A 19,409-nucleotide genomic window follows, 5' to 3' on the forward strand; every position below is an offset into this window, starting at 1 on the left:
ATATCGTTACAGAAAAATCATCAATATGTCAATATAATCCTAATTATTGGAGTGCAGCTCAGGGCATTATCATTAAACATCAATATTCCATCATTATTCCAAAAATTTGGTACAGCACATGGAATGAACACTCAAGAAACAATCTAACAATACCCTTATACCTAACACAAAATGCAGAAAAAAATATCCTTAATACTAAACCTTTACATGCAATCTCCCTAATTTACTTAATACACTAACAGGAAAATGTTTATAAAGGCCAGCCAGCAAACAGTGTGAGAAGAGTCAATGGTGTTTTGTATTCCAGTTAAGTTGCTTATGTCAGGCTTTCCATGTAATGCATTTCCTGCACACCTTTGCGGGTGGCACATTTTACACTTTCATGTGCTTGTATTTATGAGCATAATATCTCGTTTGGATACAATGAGACTTAGGTACATATATAGGTTAAAGAAAGCAAATTAGCGACATCATCAAGCAAAATAGATATATAGCAAAATAGAGCACAAGCCTGTGAGTAAATGAAACATGGCAACATTATAAAATACAATGAGTGACTAACCTAGCAAAAAATATGATAGTAGTTATGAGAATAGCATAAATGCCAGTAGTAATAGTATCTTGTAAAGAGAGTGCAATAATGACAAAGTGAAGTAGTATAGCATCATAAAAATACCTTGTTTTATGGTATCAGTAAAAAAATAGCTTCAGAAATAAATGAAAATGAAGTGTATAGAGGCAATATACAAAAGGACAAAAACTCTTATTATAAAAAAATATTTTAGTTACAAAATGAAATGATCGTATGGCATTGTTGGCCGGGAGGCCCCTTGCGGGGAAGTTCGGCCGCCGTACCGCAAGTCCTTTTTAGTTGACGCCATGCCATTGCATGGCAATGATGATGAAATGATGATGATGAACACACAACACCCAGTCATCACGAGGTAGAGAAAATCTCTGACCCCGCCGGGAATCGAACCCGGGACCCCGTGCGCAGGAAGCGAGAACGCTACCGCAAGACCACGAGCTGCGGACATTTTAGTTACAGTTTGCAGCGGTCAGACCACCCAAGGGATGTGATCTGCTGGACACATGTCAAACTAAATGTTGTCTCTTGTACAAACGTATGAAAGCAGAAAAATGTGCGAGGCCTAAATTAAGAGAACTGACCTGCAAAATTCTCCCTAATAAAAAGCTGAATAATCAAGGAATCGTGAAAACAAGGTACCAATAGAATTTGTATAAGCATGGGAAGTATGTCAAGTAAAAAAAATGGTTCAAATGGCTCTGAGCACTATGGGACTCAACTGCTGAGGTCAGTAGTCCCCTAGAACTTAGAACTAGTTAAACCTAACTAACCTAAGGACATCACAGACATCCATGCCCGAGGCAGGATTCGAACCTGCGACCGTAGTGTCAAGTAAAAGTTGGGTGTGTTTTACACGTATGTGGACTCGCATGTAGAACTAAAATAAGGGTAAGTTGAGACATAGTGGTAATGCAAATAACGGCTTCTGCAAGACAATTGACAAGTATCATATTTCCTGCAAAGTAGCAAAAAAATTTATACAAAGCTGAAAGGAGGATAATAAATATTTGTGGTATGTGATCTCCAAAATTCTATTTAGCTATGTGAAATGAACCAAAGGAAGAGTTATTCTATGAAGTACTTGACGTTGCTAATGTGATCATTGCCTCGCGATTTTCTTGTCCGTAAATTTCAATATGTACTACTTAGGGATGGGGAATATTACGTATCCTACAAGGACCAAAACATAAAAGTTCAAAATTCCTGAAACGATGTTGTCCTCTGTTGGATAGGTAGTGGTTGCGTACCAACACTTTTTGTCCTATGCGAAATTCCTGGAGGTTACTCACCTGTTTTTGTTTACGTTTGCGGCGTTGGGCTGCACGTTTAATATTGTTAAGTGCGATGTCTATAATTTCACCGTGACATAATCTTCTTGTAGTAGGAAAAGAAACAAGTTCACGAATTTTGTTACGTGGATCTATGTTTTTCAACACAAGATACGGCGAGTCGTTTGGTATGGAATTGATGACGCCCTGAAAATCTGAAATCTGCTTGTCCCAATCAATATGTTTTTTGTGACAGTAGATACGACAAAGTTTTCCAATCTCTTTCACGATGCACTCTGATGGATTGGAAGAAGCGTGGTTTCTCGAAATAAAAATGGGTGTAATATTTCTAGCTTGCAGTGTGTGTTTCCGTATTATTAATCGAAATTGTGGTCCATTGTCGGAGATTACCTACTGAACATGTCCAACACGAGGAAAAAATGTTTAGTAAAAGCATTAGAAACAGTTCTACTAGAGGCTTTACGTAAGGGAGTGAAAGATACAAAATTCGAAGTTAGTACTGCAGCAACGAATTTGTAACAGAAGCCAATCGTTCGGTAAAGATCAACAGTGTCTTATTTGCCTTATTTTCATGGGTACAGAGGGGCAATGGGAGATATTGTAGAAGATTACCTTTTTGACAAATTTTGCAAGTCGCTAAGACTCGTCGAATACCCTTTTCCATGTTTGTGAAATAAGAATTGTGTCGTAGGATCAAAAAGCATTTGCGAGCACCATAATGGACGTAGCTCAAGTGTGTATACCAGATTAATTTATTGACAAGTTCTTCGGGTATGCAGAGAGTCCAATTAGCGCTGTCGGAGCGAGCGCGGCGAAACGGAATATTATTGTGCACGGTGTAGTAAGTCCTGATTATTGTCTGGCTCGTTTCACGCCACAGAAGTTTGATCTCTTTCCAGACGACGTCTTTGCTCTGCTCTCTGGCGATGTCTTTTAATGATGCTGAAATAAAATTTTCAAAAGCTACCTGTTTAATGTAGGGAAGGCTGAAACTAGTTTGACATAAATTAGCGGCGATTTCTAGCTTATTACTGCACAGTGAGCGTGAAAGTGCATCTGCTGCAGTATTGTGGGTTTCCGGGTCGTGGAAAATCGTAAAATCAAATTCCTGCAAATAAAGTTTCCAACGACTAAGACTGTCATGTGTGAATTTAGTTGCTAAAAGAAATTGAATAGCTCTGATCTGCGTATACTGTTGTATGTCAGTGACGAAATTTAGTGAAAGCCCAAACAATACAATGTTTCGATGTGTTTCTTTCAGCTGATGTGAGGATGCGAATAGCAAAGGCGATGTTTTCCTTAACAGTTGTACCATTTTCCTCTATTTCCTGAAATTCATGGACACCAAGATCAGTTCTGGAGCTGTCTGTAGCAATTGAAAAATTCTTAGTCGGGTCAGGATGTGATAGAAGTGAATCGTTCAGTAAATCATTTTTGAAACTGAGAAACTCGGACTGTGCTTTGTCCAGATAGGACAAGATAGATAGAAGGAATTGTAATGTCACGGATGCCTTGTAGCTTTTCGGGAACAGGCGCAATGCTGTTAGCCGAAATTACGTGGCCTGGAAATTTAATGGAAGCCTTGCCAAAACGAGATTTACTGAGGTTCGCGGCAACACCTGCTGTAAGAAAGTTTGCAATAGCATGCGAAGAACAGAATTATGTTCCGACCAAGAATGCTCCGCAAGTAGAATATCGTCAATGTATGTGGTGATTCTGTCTTTTAATTCATTTAGAAAAATAATATTCATCGCACGGATGAATACAGCGGAGCTAATTGTTAAATCAAAAGCCAATTTACAAAATTGCTAGCAGTTACCGAAACATAGGAAACCAGTTTATTTTTTGCAATTATGATGTAGTTGAATTTGCCAGAATCCAGATTTTAAGACCAAAGTAGAACAGATTGACGTTCCATGAAATTTTTGCAAGAGCTCTTCCAGGGTTTGCGGACGATCAGCTTCAGTAATGATGGTTTCGTTGATCTGACATGAATCCAACAAAAGACGAAGTTATTTCTTATTAACAATGTGAATAAGGTTAATATATTGACTAACGGCTGGTTCAATTATACCTTGGTCTAACATAGCCTGAATTTCTTGCTTGACTTGATCACTGTAGATGAACGGAATGGAATAATGTTTTGCCTTAAATGTTTCATAGAGTTTTACTTGGAATTCGTAAACAAAACTGGACATGGGCCCCGGTACATTGCTAAATACTTCAGAATGCTGTATAAGAATATCCTGCAACTGTTGGCGCTCATCGTTTGTCGAAGCTTCACATTCAGTTACCTCACTGTTGATGGTCTACACAACGTCGTAGTCAAATTCATTACGGAAATTGTTACTACGGAAATACGTATCTGTAAAGAATGTTGTATGTCAATTGGTATTCTTAGATGCTGAAATGACCTTTACTCTGTTAATGTCTTGTTCCTCAGCTTACAAAGTATTATGAAAAGTAAAAGTATCGGATTTCAATATAAGCAATGACTTTTTAAATTCGATAACAGTGTTATGCTGGACGAGGAAATCTATACCAAGGATTACGTCGGCTTTTAAGAGGGGAACGATCCATAAATTAGCGTAAAAATGTGTGATCAGCAAGTAAAAAAGATAGGTGGGTTTGCAGTTTCACATCTACGCCCTTATTAGAGATTGCGCCTCGAACTTTCGTTTTACCAAGTGGAAAGATAGGACAGGTACCGTCAGCGTTACATTTTTGGAATGTTGTTTCATTTATCAGTCACTGTTACTGGTGAACCAGAGTCGATCACTGCAGAAAATAAATACAAACAAATTTTAATTTCAGCTCTGGGATGAGAAATATTCTTTTGAGTCTGGTGTCTCTCTTGTGATAGTGTGTCCCTCATGTCGTCGAAGGTTATGACTTTTTGCTGGACGGTATCATGAGTAGCAGAATAATACTGTATATTGTCCGATTGAACTGCGTTGATAGTTTCTAGTCATACATTACGAGTGGGTCGATTGGTGGTAGAAGATTGCTGTGGTAGTTCAGTTGTTTGTACTGTACGGTTGTTTTTGTCTGCAGAATGCTGCGGTGGATGGAAACAAACATTAGGATCATTAAAAGTGATCTGAGGTTGATTCTGATGAAAGCTGCTGTTGCCGAAATTACGCTTAAATTGGTGGTCATTCCCTTTACGTTTGTTGTGCAAATTACTTTGCTGTTGACCGTTTCGTTGTGAGTGCGACCATTGGTTTTTGTGGGAGAAATTATTCCGTTGCGGTCGCGTGAAACTATTAGATTGGGCTGTACTGATGAAGCTTGGCAGCAGCACATTCACCTTCGGTTGAGCTTGTAGACCGTATTGTTGTTGAATATTTCTGGGCTGCTGCGGCTGCGGCAAGAATTGCGGCTGGAAACTATGACTGTTGGCCTCCAAATTCTGATATTGTTGCTGCTGCTGAATATACAGGTTGTCAAAATACTGTCTCTTATTAAAATGTCCACGAAAATCGTTATCGGAACCAAATCTTTTATTTATATTGTTATGGAGTGGGCGGGCTTGCTGGTTGTTACCGAATGAGTTATTCCCTTCATTGTTGTTATTAAAGTTCTTGTTGAAAAGTGAGTAGTCCGATTGCTAGATTTCTAATAATTGTAATAAGTCCCTGAATGTTGAAATACTTTCCTTTTGCTGTCCAGCGAGAAGGGAAACTCGTAATGAACGCGGAAGTTTTGAGATGCATAACTGTATGAGTGCAGATTGGCTATACGGTTTGGTCAGGTACTGGTTTCGTTGAACCAAAGACTCAAAAAACTGGATGCTAGTGGGAAAACTGGGAAGTTGAAAGTTGGGTAAACTGATTAGTTGGTTTTTGACGCCTCGCTGAGTCGTTTCCGACCAATACGAAGACAGAAATGAATTTGGGCATCCTTCGACGGAATTGCTTTGCCTTGCTATGGATCTCATAAGCTTCGGAGGTTCTCACTCTAAAAAGCTACAGATAAATTCGAGCTTGTGTGTCACTGGCCAGTTTGGTAGCAGCGAAAATGAAAATTGCTGCACCCAATCAAGAGGATGCAGATCTGTGCGGTTATTTCTAAATACTTTTAATTTCTTTACAGACAGGAAATGTTTATAGCCGATTCCTTCGTGTTGTAGATTTTGAGAAGGTTCGGCGGCGTAAAAAAACTGACTGAGATGACGCACTCTGTAGTCTGCTCATATTATTGTGAGGTTGAAAAGTAGGTGACTGTCGCTGGTGCATTTATTTTCTTTTATTTATTTATTGTTCCGTGGGACCACATTATGGAGAAGTCTCCATGGCCATGGAACGAGTCAAAACATGAAATTATAACACGATAGTGGAAACAGATAAAATGAAATATAAGAAACATATTCAGGCGACAATTCGTAAGTTTAAATAAAGAAAATGTTAGTTTGAAACTGATTACATGGAGAGGAATTTCTGATATTGGCTACTTCATGATGTAAACTTAACTTTCCTATGTAGCGAACTGTTACGTGCTCCAAGCTGATGTAATGTTTGCTGCATTGACTGATATTCCTGAGATTCAGTAAATGGAATGGGAGCTCTGTTTTCTGATTTATTTTCAGTTAGGTTTTCAAGTGTTTCTGAATTTGCTGATAACACATCACATCTTTCCGCGAGTGTAAGAATGTGTGGAATTGTTTGAATCTAAAAGGTCGACTTGCTTCTGCAGTTTGAGTGTAGTTTTGCTCATCTTTTTCAAATCTGCTTTGATTGTATCTGGGTCCTACACTAGCTGTATTTGTTCAAGACGATGTCTTAACGACTCATTGTCGTCTGTGCACTTTTCTTCAACTTGCTAGATTCGTGCGTCGACAGTGGTTTTGAAATCAGTTAAATCTGTCTGTATTTGGTTCTGTGATTGTTTTACTCTGTTAACCTCGTCTGTAACGGAATTCATACTAGAGTCAACATGGGTTGTAAGACTAGTGAGCAACTCCTGTTCTGCTTCCTGTCTCTATACTGCTAATGACTGTAAAAACTAATTATTTTGCTCTGAGTGCTTACGGAGGAAGTCCTTGAAGCGCTTTTCTGAGCTCTCAATGTGAACTTTAAGACATGCCTCTAACCGACTCTCTTGTTGATCTATTCTGTAATTGACGGATTGTATTTCATCTGTAAGCATTTTGTAGCTTTCACTACACTCATGTCTTAAAGCATTAATGTCATCTCTTAAAGGTTTGGTACTGTCTGCGCATTGCCTGTCTAGGCTCCAATTTTATAGGAAAGTCGTTTTTCCTGGCCTTAATTTCTGTATCTACCTGTTTGAAACGGTTATCAGTCGTTTCTGTACACGATTTAAGCTCGTGGCATATGCTGGAAAATTGTTCGTTGAAGTGAGTGAAGTTGTGATCTTGTTTTTCTCGTATACCGGAAAATTCTTCATCTTGTTCTTTTTTCGTATGCTAGAAAGTTGTGCATTGAACTGAGTATTCAGATTAACCATCATTTGCATGAGATTTTGAAGCATCGCTTCCGTATTCTTTTCAACTGATGCGTCGGGTGTTACCTGCATTGTAATTTGTGGTGCGGAGACATCATCTACAACAATGGACGTCTCGTTTGTTGCATTATCTGTATAATAACTGCTAATGGAATCCGACGAATCTTTTAAAACAGTCTGAGTACTTGGAACTACTGTGTCCTCTGACATACTGTTGATATTCAGATTGCTGTACTATAATTAGAAATTTCATTGATCTGATTCGGTAAAATAATCCTGTTCTGACACCTGCGCGTTAGCAATATCTACCTCAGTGTCGTCCACTACAGCGGAATCGACAGTCTGATCAGATGATAAACTGGCTGAAATTATACTGTCAGTTAACTGTACAGTATTTCGGGGAATGGAACTCACGTTATCTGTGGTGCTTGGTAACTGTTTCACCGCAGAGTGGTTACTATCATTCTCAACATTGTTGTCAATAATAGGAAAATCGTCTATTTAGGTATCTCTAATTGTCAGTTTACGTGCTGGAACCTTGACACTTATGCGCGGCATCGTAAATCAAATACGGAGTTCAAATCCAACAATCAAATCAGTGGAAAAAAACGCGGAGCATAAGATTGCCGATGAAATGTTGGAAAAATATTGTACAATTTAGTATATTGGGTTGCGCCAAAAAAATCTGACTAGTATTATCGCTACAGAGTGGTTGAGAGAACACAATATATATACCTGCCTATTTTTCATAAAAAAGATGTCACAAAGCGAACGACAGGCCAAGTGTGACGTTCTTTCAAAAAAATAGGGTTAAGGATTACGTTGAATGAACGTCTGAGCTGTGGAATCAACACATAACTCGAATTATCGTGTAGCGTGTTGTAACTGCAAGTGGTGTGCATACTTCTTGTTACAGTTAGTAAAAATTTTATACACATTGATTGGGCAATGCAACTCCCAATGCCAATAAAGAGATGCAGTCACTGCAAAATACATGCAACCCCCTATACACTGAATCCTCTGGCCCTGTTCAAAACTGATAACTTTGGTCCCTATGCACATAACAAATAAATTAAATTGTCTTACTTCCAAAGCAGCAATGGTGGAACTCAATATATTCTGATCTCTCATTTAAAAAAATTAATATGCTAGCTACTGGCTCAGTGATGTGCAATGCTGGCTGTGATACTTTGAAATGCACATGAAATTGTTTTGCCTGATAAAACATTTATGAAAATTCCAACGTCTTTGAAAAACATATGACCTGGACAGAGGGCGGTACTGATTGTGGTGAATTACTAACAATGAGTTTTTTTAGCAAAATTATATTGCAAGTTGAGTTTGTGTTTTCAAAACATTTGACAGTTGAATTTGGTGAGAAAAATACATCATGTTTACTAATTGATTCACGAACAATGAGATTTATACAGCAAGCATTATCTAACCTCATTAAATCAGCATAAATGCAGATCATCAAATTACATATAGCTCGGTTGTTGTTGTTGTTGTGGTCTTCAGTCCTGAGACTGGTTTGATGCAGCTCTCCATGCTACTCTATCCTGTGCAAGCTTCTTCAACTCCCAGTACCTACTGCAACCTACATCCTTCTGAATCTGTTTAGCGTTTTCATCTCTTGGTCTCCCTCTATGATTTTTACCCTCCACGCTGCCCTCCAATACTAAATCAGGCGAAATACCCGCAGACTTCAAGAAGAATATAATAATTCCGATCCCAAAGAAAGCAGGTGCTGACAGATGTGAAAATTACCGAACAATCAGTTTAATAAGTCACGGATGCAATATACTAACGCGTATTCTCTATAGACGAATGGAAAATCTGGTAGAAGCTGACCTCGCGGAAGATCAGTTTGGATTCCGTAGAAATATTGGAACACGTGAGGCAATACTGACCCTACGACTTATCTTAGAAGCTAGATTAAGGAAAGGCAAACCTACGTTTCTAGCATTTGTAGACTTAGAGAAAGCTTTTGAAAATGTTGACTGGAATACTCTCTTTCAAATTCTGAAGGTGGCAGGGGTAAAATACAGGGAGCGAAAGGCTATTTACAATTTGTACAGAAACCACATGGCAGTTATAAGAGTCGAGGGGAACGAAAGGGAAGCAGTGGTTAGGAAGGGAGTGAGACAGGGTTGTAGTCTCTCCCCGATGTTATTCAATCTGTAGAGGGTAAAAACTCCAGAGGAAGCTAGAGATTGGAATACATCCAGCGAATAATTGTGGACGTACGTTGCAAGTTCTACTCTGAGGTGAAGGTTGGCATTGGGGAGAAACTCGTGGTGGGCCACATCAAACCCGTCTCGTCATGGCTAACCACATTTCTTGTTATTTAGGTCCCAGAGTTCATCACAGTTCTCCAAATACCCCTTTCTAGGGACTGGAGTAGCGGTCGACATAAATGGCCCGCGACTGTTTCTTGAAGACCTTATCACTGGGAATTACTTTAATTTCACGCCGAAACCGAAACACAACCGACAACGACCACCAAAGGAAACGCCAGCCGGGAGAATTTGGTTCCGCACTCCACGAGTTTTTATCGGTAGAATAAACTGGTTAGAGCTGCCAACTTTAATTGGAGCTAAAACCGGACAACTCAAAAATTTATTAGTATTATTATTCGCAACACATTACACAATACATACATTATAGCTGCTGCGACAGGAAGCATGCATTTATGTAACATAATACTCATTATTAATATGCGAATCCAGCCATTACTGCGAGCCTCTAGTTGAATTTTCTTTTCTGACTTCACAGCTTTAACAATTTCTTTCCCCTTGTCGGATTTGGCAAATTTATCAAACTTGGCACATTTCAAACACTAGTTAAAAGTCACAAATATTTTGGCTTCAACATTTCCTCTTCTGCCTTGTTCTTTCACTGCACCGGATATTTAGCATCACACTAAAAAATCCGCTCTACAAACGCATTGGATGGTGATACTGCTGACACATGTAGAACAAACTTCAGCAAATTATGTGCTTTGTGTCTCTTAAAAAATGTCACATACTTGTTAGAAGTGTGATTCTGGTTAGCCCTTACTGAATGGAAAGACGTCAGTCAATGCACATATTTCAGAAAACCGTTCGTTATCTTTTATATTTACGTATGACCGCTCCAATAAGAACGAATTTGGAAAGACAGGTCAATAATAACTTATTTTCTTATGACAGCTGCATGCCACTTTCACATTGACAATAAAGCAGAGATAATTCAGTTTGTTCTTCTGTACACTTATATAGCGGCAAAAAACAACGAACAAAACAAGCCGTGACAATGTCGTATTGTCATTTTATTATCGATGCTTGCAATAAAAACCTACTGATTGTAAAAAGAATGCCACTGTTGAACAAATGAACGCGTGAAGTATATACCCTTTGATGCGCGCGGCTTATTGTTATAGTGAAGTATTTTGTCGTGGAGGTATTAGGTTGAGATGCACACAGCATGCGTTTAGTTTAAAATTGATATATTTAAGAACGGCATTGTAGTGAGTGAGTGATACGTGTACGCATGTAACATCCTATTATAGCGAGCTTCTCAAATGCAGCAGGCTAAAGAACAACGCTGTGTCATTTCAGCGACAAATGGCTACAAGAAACGGACCTTTTGGGGTGTTTTCGAAACAAGAAGAATATACTGGATACTGTAAAAGATGCCGTGTAAGTTTATAGTGAAAAACGACGCAGTGAAAGCGGTAAAACATCATGACTTACGTTGACAAGGTGCGGGATGTGTTAAGCACCTCTGCTGTTCGAATGTGTGTGTGTGAAATCTTATGAGACTTAACTGCTAAGGTCATCAGTCCCTAAGCTTACACACTACTTAACCTAAATTATCCTAAGGACAAACACACACACCCATGCCCGAGGGAGGACTCGAACCTCCGCCGGGACCAGCCGCACAGTCCATGACTGCAGCGCCTTAGACCGCTCGGCTAATCCCGCGCGGCGCTGTTCGAATGTACGAGGGTTGGAACTTTAATAGTGGCAACTATTTATTTACAGCTCTTACAGAACAGATCCGTGTTTCAAAGTTTTACTGACCTTCAAAGTAGTCACCAGCATTGTATACAACCCGATGCCAGCGATGTGGAAGTCGTAGGATACTCTTAGCAGTGCCAGTTGCGTTGACAGTCCGAGCTGCGCGGTCTATTGCCCGACGAATTTGTAGCAGTTCTGAAGCGAATGCCGTGAGGTGTTTCCTTCAATTCAGAAATCGAGTTCAACTCACTCGGGCTTAAGTCAGAGGAGTGCAATAGGTGGTATAGCACATAGCAGCCCCATCAGTCAAACAAGTCTCTAAGCTGGTCGTAGGTTGTGTTCCAAAAATGAACAGCATAGAGACAGAAGTGATGACACTTTCTGCAGGATCTGACCATCATTTTGCAGGACAATGCTCAACCACGTACAGTCCAAGCTGTTACTGATTTCTTCGACTGATGGGGCTGCTAAGTGCTATACCACCGACTACACTCCCCTGACTTAAGCCCTCGTGAGTTCAACTCGATTTCTAAACTGAAAGAAACACTTCACGGCATTCGCTTCAGAACTAATACAAATTCGTCGGGCAATAGACTGCGTCGCTCGAACTGTCAACACAACTGGTACTGCTAAGAGTATCCTACGACTTCCGCATCGCTGGCAACGGGCTATACACGATGCTGATGACTACTTTGAATGTCAGTAAAACTTTGAAACACGGATCTATTTTTGTACGAGCTGTAAATAAATAGTTGCCAGTATTAAAGTTCCAACCCTCGTATTTCGAGCCAGCGGGAACTAGTCAGGAAGAGAAAGTGTCAGCAATGGAACAAATATTAACATATAATGAAGTGAAAACATCGTCTCAGTTACCTTTCACAAGACTGTGGAAACGCTCTCCTATCTCACTTTTCGTTTCAGATTTCGAAACTATCATCCGAAATTCACTGTGGACGGACTAACGCTGAAGCTGTACTAACTCCACATTCTCTGCAACCAATTCCGAAAAACTATGGTACAACTCCATTCTGAATTGTATATTATTCTTCAGATAAAGCAAATATGAAATTATTTCCAGTTCCTATCCAGTACTTTGACCAAGTAACGGGAACTATTTCACGTGTTACGGATTTTTATGAAGGGGCTGACGAAACAACTTTTATATCCAAGAAGCTCAAAGAGACTGATCTTGCAGGATCGCAACTAGTTGTCGACGACGCGGATAACTGTTCGTCAGTTAGGTAAAGACCATTCTGTTTTCGTGGAGTTGAACAAAGTGTCTGAAGCGCTATATCTTACTGTAGGACATTGTCACATGCCTGTACTGCACATAACAGCGAAATATGGACTGAAACTACTGTCATACGATGTAGAATCGTTAGTGATTAAGGTATTTAATGATCTTTCTCCAAGCATGGTGAAGGTAAGTGAGCTAAAGAACTTCGGGTTCTTGCAGTCAGAGTACTCCACACAATTCTGGCATGTTCCTACAAGCTTTTTGACTCTTGCTGTAGATAGATCGCTCCAGAACTGGCAATTGTTTACGTCCTGTTTACTAAGCCAGGGTGAAGACACTACTGCCAAACTATTTCGAGATTCGTAGCTCATGAAAATGACAGTGAAGCGGACGATGAAGTAACATTCCCAGAGATGTACATTTATTTTGTCCACAATGTTATACATTTATTTACTACAACCTTAAAACACGTGGGATGTGATTATGCACAGATAACAAACATATTCTGTATTCCTAAAGCTGCATACAGAACTTATTAATAGACAAAGAAATAACACATTTTTTCAGCGCCTGTAATACACAGGCGCTGAAAAAATGTCCACAACATGAACAAGCAAAATTTGTCCGAGAAGCCCAGCGAGTCTATACTAAGATTCTGGAATATCTAGAAAAAATGGTTTGACATCAGTGAAGATTAAATTTTCAAGCTCATTTCTCTTAAATCTTGAAGAGCACCTTAAAATGGAGAACATAATGAAACCTTTAGGTTGTAGCAGCAAAAATATGAATGGTGACTATTTTCTGGAATATGTGCACTGAATGACGTCTTGACATTTATTAAGGACTTACCAGATTCAAACCTTTCAAACAAATGGGTGACATTTTTTAAGAGATGCAAAGCACATAATTTGCTGTGATACTAAATATCTGGAGCAATGAAAGAAATAGATTGAAAGTGGAAATCGTGAAGCCGAACTATTTGTGAATTCTAACTACCGTAAGACGTGTGTTGAATTCGTTAAATTTGTTAAATGCGGCAATGGGAAACAAATTGTTAAAGATGTTAAGCCAGAAAAGAAGTGTGCTTCAAAATACACTCCTGGAAATGGAAAAAAGAACACATTGACACCGGTGTGTCAGACCCACCATACTTGCTCCGGACACTGCGAGAGGGCTGTACAAGCAATGATCACACGCACGGCACAGCGGACACACCAGGAACCGCGGTGTTGGCCGTCGAATGGCGCTAGCTGCGCAGCATTTGTGCACCGCCACCGTCAGTGTCAGCCAGTTTGCCGTGGCATACGGAGCTCCATCGCAGTCTTTAACACTGGTAGCATGCCGCGACAGCGTGGACGTGAACCGTATGTGCAGTTGACGGACTTCGAGCGAGGGCGTATAGTGGGCATGCGGGAGGCCGGGTGGACGTACCGCCGAATTGCTCAACACGTGGGGCGTGAGGTCTCCACAGTACATCGATGTTGTCGCCAGTGGTCGGCGGAAGGTGCACGTGCCCGTCGACCTGGGACCGGACCGCAGCGACGCACGGATGCACGCCAAGACCGTAGGATCCTACGCAGTGCCGTAGGGGACCGCACCGCCACTTCCCAGCAAATTAGGGACACTGTTGCTCCTGGGGTATCGGCGAGGACCATTCGCAACCGTCTCCATGAAGCTGGGCTACGGTCCCGCACACCGTTAGGCCGTCTTCCGCTCACGCCCCAACATCGTGCAGCCCGCCTCCAGTGGTGTCGCGACAGGCGTGAATGGAGGGACGAATGGAGACATGTCGTCTTCAGCGATGAGAGTCGCTTCTGCCTTGGTGCCAATGATGGTCGTATGCGTGTTTGGCGCCGTGCAGGTGAGCGCCACAATCAGGACTGCATACGACCGAGGCACACAGGGCCAACACCCGGCATCATGGTGTGGGGAGCGATCTCCTACACTGGCACCACACCACTGGTAATCGTCGAGGGGACACTGAATAGTGCACGGTACATCCAAACCGTCATCGAACCCATCGTTCTACCATTCCTAGACCGGCAAGGGAACTTGCTGTTCCAACAGGACAATGCACGTCCGCATGTATCCCGTGCCACCCAACGTGCTCTAGAAGGTGTAAGTCAACTACCCTGGCCAGCAAGATCTCCGGATCTGTCCCCCGTTGAGCATGTTTGGGACTGGATGAAGCGTCGTCTCACGCGGTCTGCACGTCCAGCACGAACGCTGGTCCAACTGAGGCGCCAGGTGGAAATGGCATGGCAAGCCGTTCCACAGGACTACATCCAGCATCTCTACGATCGTCTCCATGGGAGAATAGCAGCCTGCATTGCTGCGAAAGGTGGATATACACTGTACTAGTGCCGACATTGTGCATGCTCTGTTGCCTGTGTCTATGTGCCTGTGGTTCTGTCAGTGTGATCATGTGATGTATCTGACCCCAGGAATGTGTCAATAAAGTTTCCCCTTCCTGGGACAATGAATTCACGGTGTTCTTATTTCAATTTCCAGGAGTGTATATCTAGCAAAGAAAGTAGAGGTTCGCAGAAATGGCTGGATTCGCTGTATTAACTTTGAATATCGTGTCAAATAATGCACGCTTCCTGTTGTAGTAGCCATAACGTATATACTGTGGGATGTTTTGTGAATAATAATAATACATTTTTCAGTTGTCCGGTTTTGGCTCCAGTTAAAGTCGGCAATCCGAAATGGAACTGATCAAAACTGACTGAGGAACTTTTACAGGTATGCAGTTTGAACAGAATGACTGCAGGGTATGATTTATTTCGTCACAGAATAAGTGTTAATATCAATGCAATTACTATTTGTAAAACTGAAGGAGGCTGAAACATGAGTGAACAAAACAAGGGTCTCGTGGGCTGAATTAAAACTAAGCTGACAGAAATATCCTATTATTTTTCTATTGTGTTGTAGGCTACACGAAGAAGCCTTATGCTGAAATTCTTCAATTTAACGAAGTACTAGACTTAGTGATATCCATCGTGAATGTCAGAAAAAAATTGACTGATACATCACCGATTTCAACACTTTGTCAGAGATGGAATTTTATCACCAAGATATCCTATATTATTCTGAGAGTAGAGGTGCAGTATTGGGAAGATTTATTGGCCTCAGAAAACAAATCAACACATGGTGATAGAAAAAGGCAAATGTGTTCTAGACCTTACAGATCCTGAATGGTTAAACGAGTCTAGTTTTTTGAGAGATTTAACTAATGAATTTAATATGCTGCGTATAAGGCCTCAACAAAAAAACAATTTAACATCTAATATTCGAACAGATGAAAAGGTACTCCAAATGGAAACCAAGCACTTCACAAAACGTATTGACGAGAAGGTGAACAAATCCCAAATTTTAAAAATAACTGTCGAGGAAGTTGGAATAAATTTTCATTGAAAGAACGATAAAAATGCATTTTAATGCAGCTAGAAGGTAAGTTGTAAGAGAATTTGTAATTTCGAGAAAGTTTCTGGTAATCTGAAGATTTTTGCAAACACTTTTCCGTGTGATAGTCAGAACGTACAGAGAAACTGACAAATGAATGTGATTGATCGTCAGCCTAATGACTCTAAGAAGCAGTTTTTATGAAATCAGTGATCTTGTTAAATTGTATGGCAGATTGCCATCTAATTTTGTAGAACTCAAAAGTGTTGCTCAGCTGATACTTACAATTTTTGGTAGCACTTACATGAGCAATATTTTTCAATTATCAACTACAAGAAAAATAAATATTGCTCTCGTCTCACAGATGAGTATCTGAGCGACAATCTTCGAAATGCTACGACAGAAATGAAAGCAAATATTACACAAATAGCCAGTCAAATACAGCCTCAAAAATCACATTAAATTTTGATTTGTCTTGCACCATAATTATTTTGAAGTTCTAATTTAAATTTTAACTCATTTTTTCGTGGTTACTACTAGTTAATAAAACGACGAATAACATTCGAAAGTAAATATTTGTTTTGCATTTTTAATTTCATAGATATTGCTATAGCTACACAAAAGTATTAATAAGTGCGGCACACGTTTGTTTCATTTTGCCTCTATGTTGTCCTTGCTTGCTACAAGGCTTCCAAGCACTGGACTGAACGACTTATTTTCGTTTTATATTATTTCCGGGTATCTTTTTTTTCGTACAGCAAAACGGCCGCGTTCCAAGTTATCCAGAACTGTGTGTATTTCTTTCCAATTGTGTATGAAGACTACCTCGCATTTATTCTGCTTTAGACGAACAACATATTTGGTTCCTTTCAACTGCTGTTACTTGCCTGTAGCTTCCCACTGCCTCTTTATTTCTTTATATCAATAATTCTGGCATTCAAATCACTTGCAGTATGAGAATATGTCCGTAAGTCCGTCAGTGGACAGCAGGCCGGCAGGGAAGAATTCCTTTATCTGCTAACAGGAAACGGTAACAAGCAGAGTAGCTGATCCTGTAAATGCTACTACAGTATCTACAATATAAATGACCGTGTATAAGGGGCTACCAAATGAAATCGAGACACATAGAAGAAAATAAGTAAGCTGCTTATTATTTCAAAAGTAATAGCCATAAACGCTAATACATTTATCTCAGAATTCGACAGCACTGGCAATTCCTTCATGGAAAAAGGTCTGCAGTTGCCTACGGAACCATGTCTGTACCTAGGAGACCACCTCTTCAACCGAAGCGAATCGACGGCCACAAATGTTTCTTCAGGGCTCCAAAAATGTGGAAAGCGTGTGGGGAGAGATTGGGTCTCCATGGAGCATGTGTATGGGCTTCCCAGCCAATCTTCTGCAGCGTTCTCGAAACGACTAAGGATACATGAGGGTCAGACTGAATAAAGAAGTCCCTGGCGAGGATTTGCTTCAGACGATATGGTAGACGCAGGGGTAGAAGCATGGTTCCGTAGGCAAGTGCAATCATGTTCTAGGAAGGCACTGACTGTATTGTCTCTGCTTGTGATAAATACGAGGTGTGATAGTAAAGTGATGAGACTGATTTTCTTTGCAAGATGTGGTAATCCTGCAGGCTTGCGTAGGCACAATATCTTTGACCTTGGTTTATAAGCTGCTTCTAGGCCAAGTGGCACATCGATGCAACTGCTCAGTCGTGAGTTGTGCTGTAATACGTTAACACGTGTTTGTGTCTCTCGGCACGGAAATGAAACCGCGTAATGTTGCGCAACGGGATGCCATTTCTTTTTGCTTTAAATTGGGTGAAAACGCGACGACAACTTACGGTAGGCTTCAGAAGGCTTTTGGAGAGGAGGTTATGTCAAGAGCTCAAGTTTTGCGTTAGCATAAAATGTTTAGTGAAGGCAAAACGAATGTTAAAGATGAAGACCGCAGTGGACGACTATGAAGCCGGCCGCAGTGGCCAAGCGGTTCTAGGCGCTTCAGTCCGGAACCGCGCGGCTGCTACGGTCGCAGGTTCGAATCCTGCCTCAGGCATGGATGTGTGTGATGTACTTAGGTTAGTTAGGTTTAAGTAGTTCTAAGTTCTAGGGGACTGATGACCTGAGATGTTAAGTCCCATAGTGCTCAGAGCCATTTGAACAACTATGAAGCTCACAGACGGATGTCAACTTGGCCAGGGTGCGTGAACTCGTACGATCTGATCGAAGATTATCCTTCAAAATGATTGCAGAAGAACTGAACATGTCGAGGAAGGGTTAGTCTAATAATAACTGGTATGAAAAAGATTTGTGAAAAAATGGTCCCCAAAAATCTCACACCGCAACAGCAAGAAACACGGAAAAATGTGGCAGCCGATCTGTTAGAGCAAACGGAAATCAATCCAGAAGTGTTGAGCCATGTTATCACTGGTGATGAAAGTTGGTTTTTTCAGTACGATCCAGAGACAAAACGCCAAAGTTCGTAATGGTGCTCAAAGGGATCACCGAGACCAAAAATGCTCGCATGTCAAAGTCAAAAGTGAAATGCATGCTTGTATGCTTCTTTGATTCCAAGGGAATTGTTCATGAAGAGTGGGTGCCTCCTGGACAAACAGTTAACCAATATTGCTCCAAAGAAATTTTAGAAAGACTTCGTAAATGAGTTCTTCGTGTCCGTGCCAACATTGCTGACAGTTGGATTCTGCATTACTATAATGCGCCATCCCATACTGCTCTGTCAGTACAGCAATTTTTAACCACAAAACAAATTTCAGTACTACCACAGCCACCTTATTCACCAGATATCGCTCCGTGTGACTTTTTTCTATTTCCAAGAGTCAAAACGGCGGTCAAGGAACACCATTTTCAAACAACACAAGATGTCCAAAAAGCTGTGATGAAGGTCTTGGAGGATATTACAGAAGATTGTGTGATTGGATTGAAGAGTTCCTAGATAACAGAACGCAGCATGTCATTCTCAATGGAGAAAAGTCTTCCGAAGTAAGAGTGATTTCAGGTATGCCGCAGGGGAGTGTCGTAGGGCCGTTGCTATTCACATTATACATAAATGAACTTGTTGATGACATCGGAAGTTTACTGAGGCTTTTTGCGGATTATGCTGTGGTATATCGAGAGGTTGTAACAATGGAAAATTGTACTAAAATGCAGGAGGATCTGCAACGAATTGACGCATGGTGCAGGAAATGGCAATTGAATCTCAATGTAGACAAGTGTAATGTGCTGCGAATACATACAAAGAAAGATTCCTTATCATTTAGCTACAATATAGCAGGTCAGCAACTGGAAGCAGTTAATTCCATAAATTATCTGGGAGTACGAATTAGGAGTGATTTAAAATGGAATGATCACATAACGTTGATCGTCGGTAAAGCAGATGCCAGACTGAGATTCATTGGAAGAATC

Source organism: Schistocerca nitens, chromosome 6, assembly GCF_023898315.1.
Source record: "Schistocerca nitens isolate TAMUIC-IGC-003100 chromosome 6, iqSchNite1.1, whole genome shotgun sequence".
NCBI lineage: Eukaryota > Metazoa > Arthropoda > Insecta > Orthoptera > Acrididae > Schistocerca > Schistocerca nitens.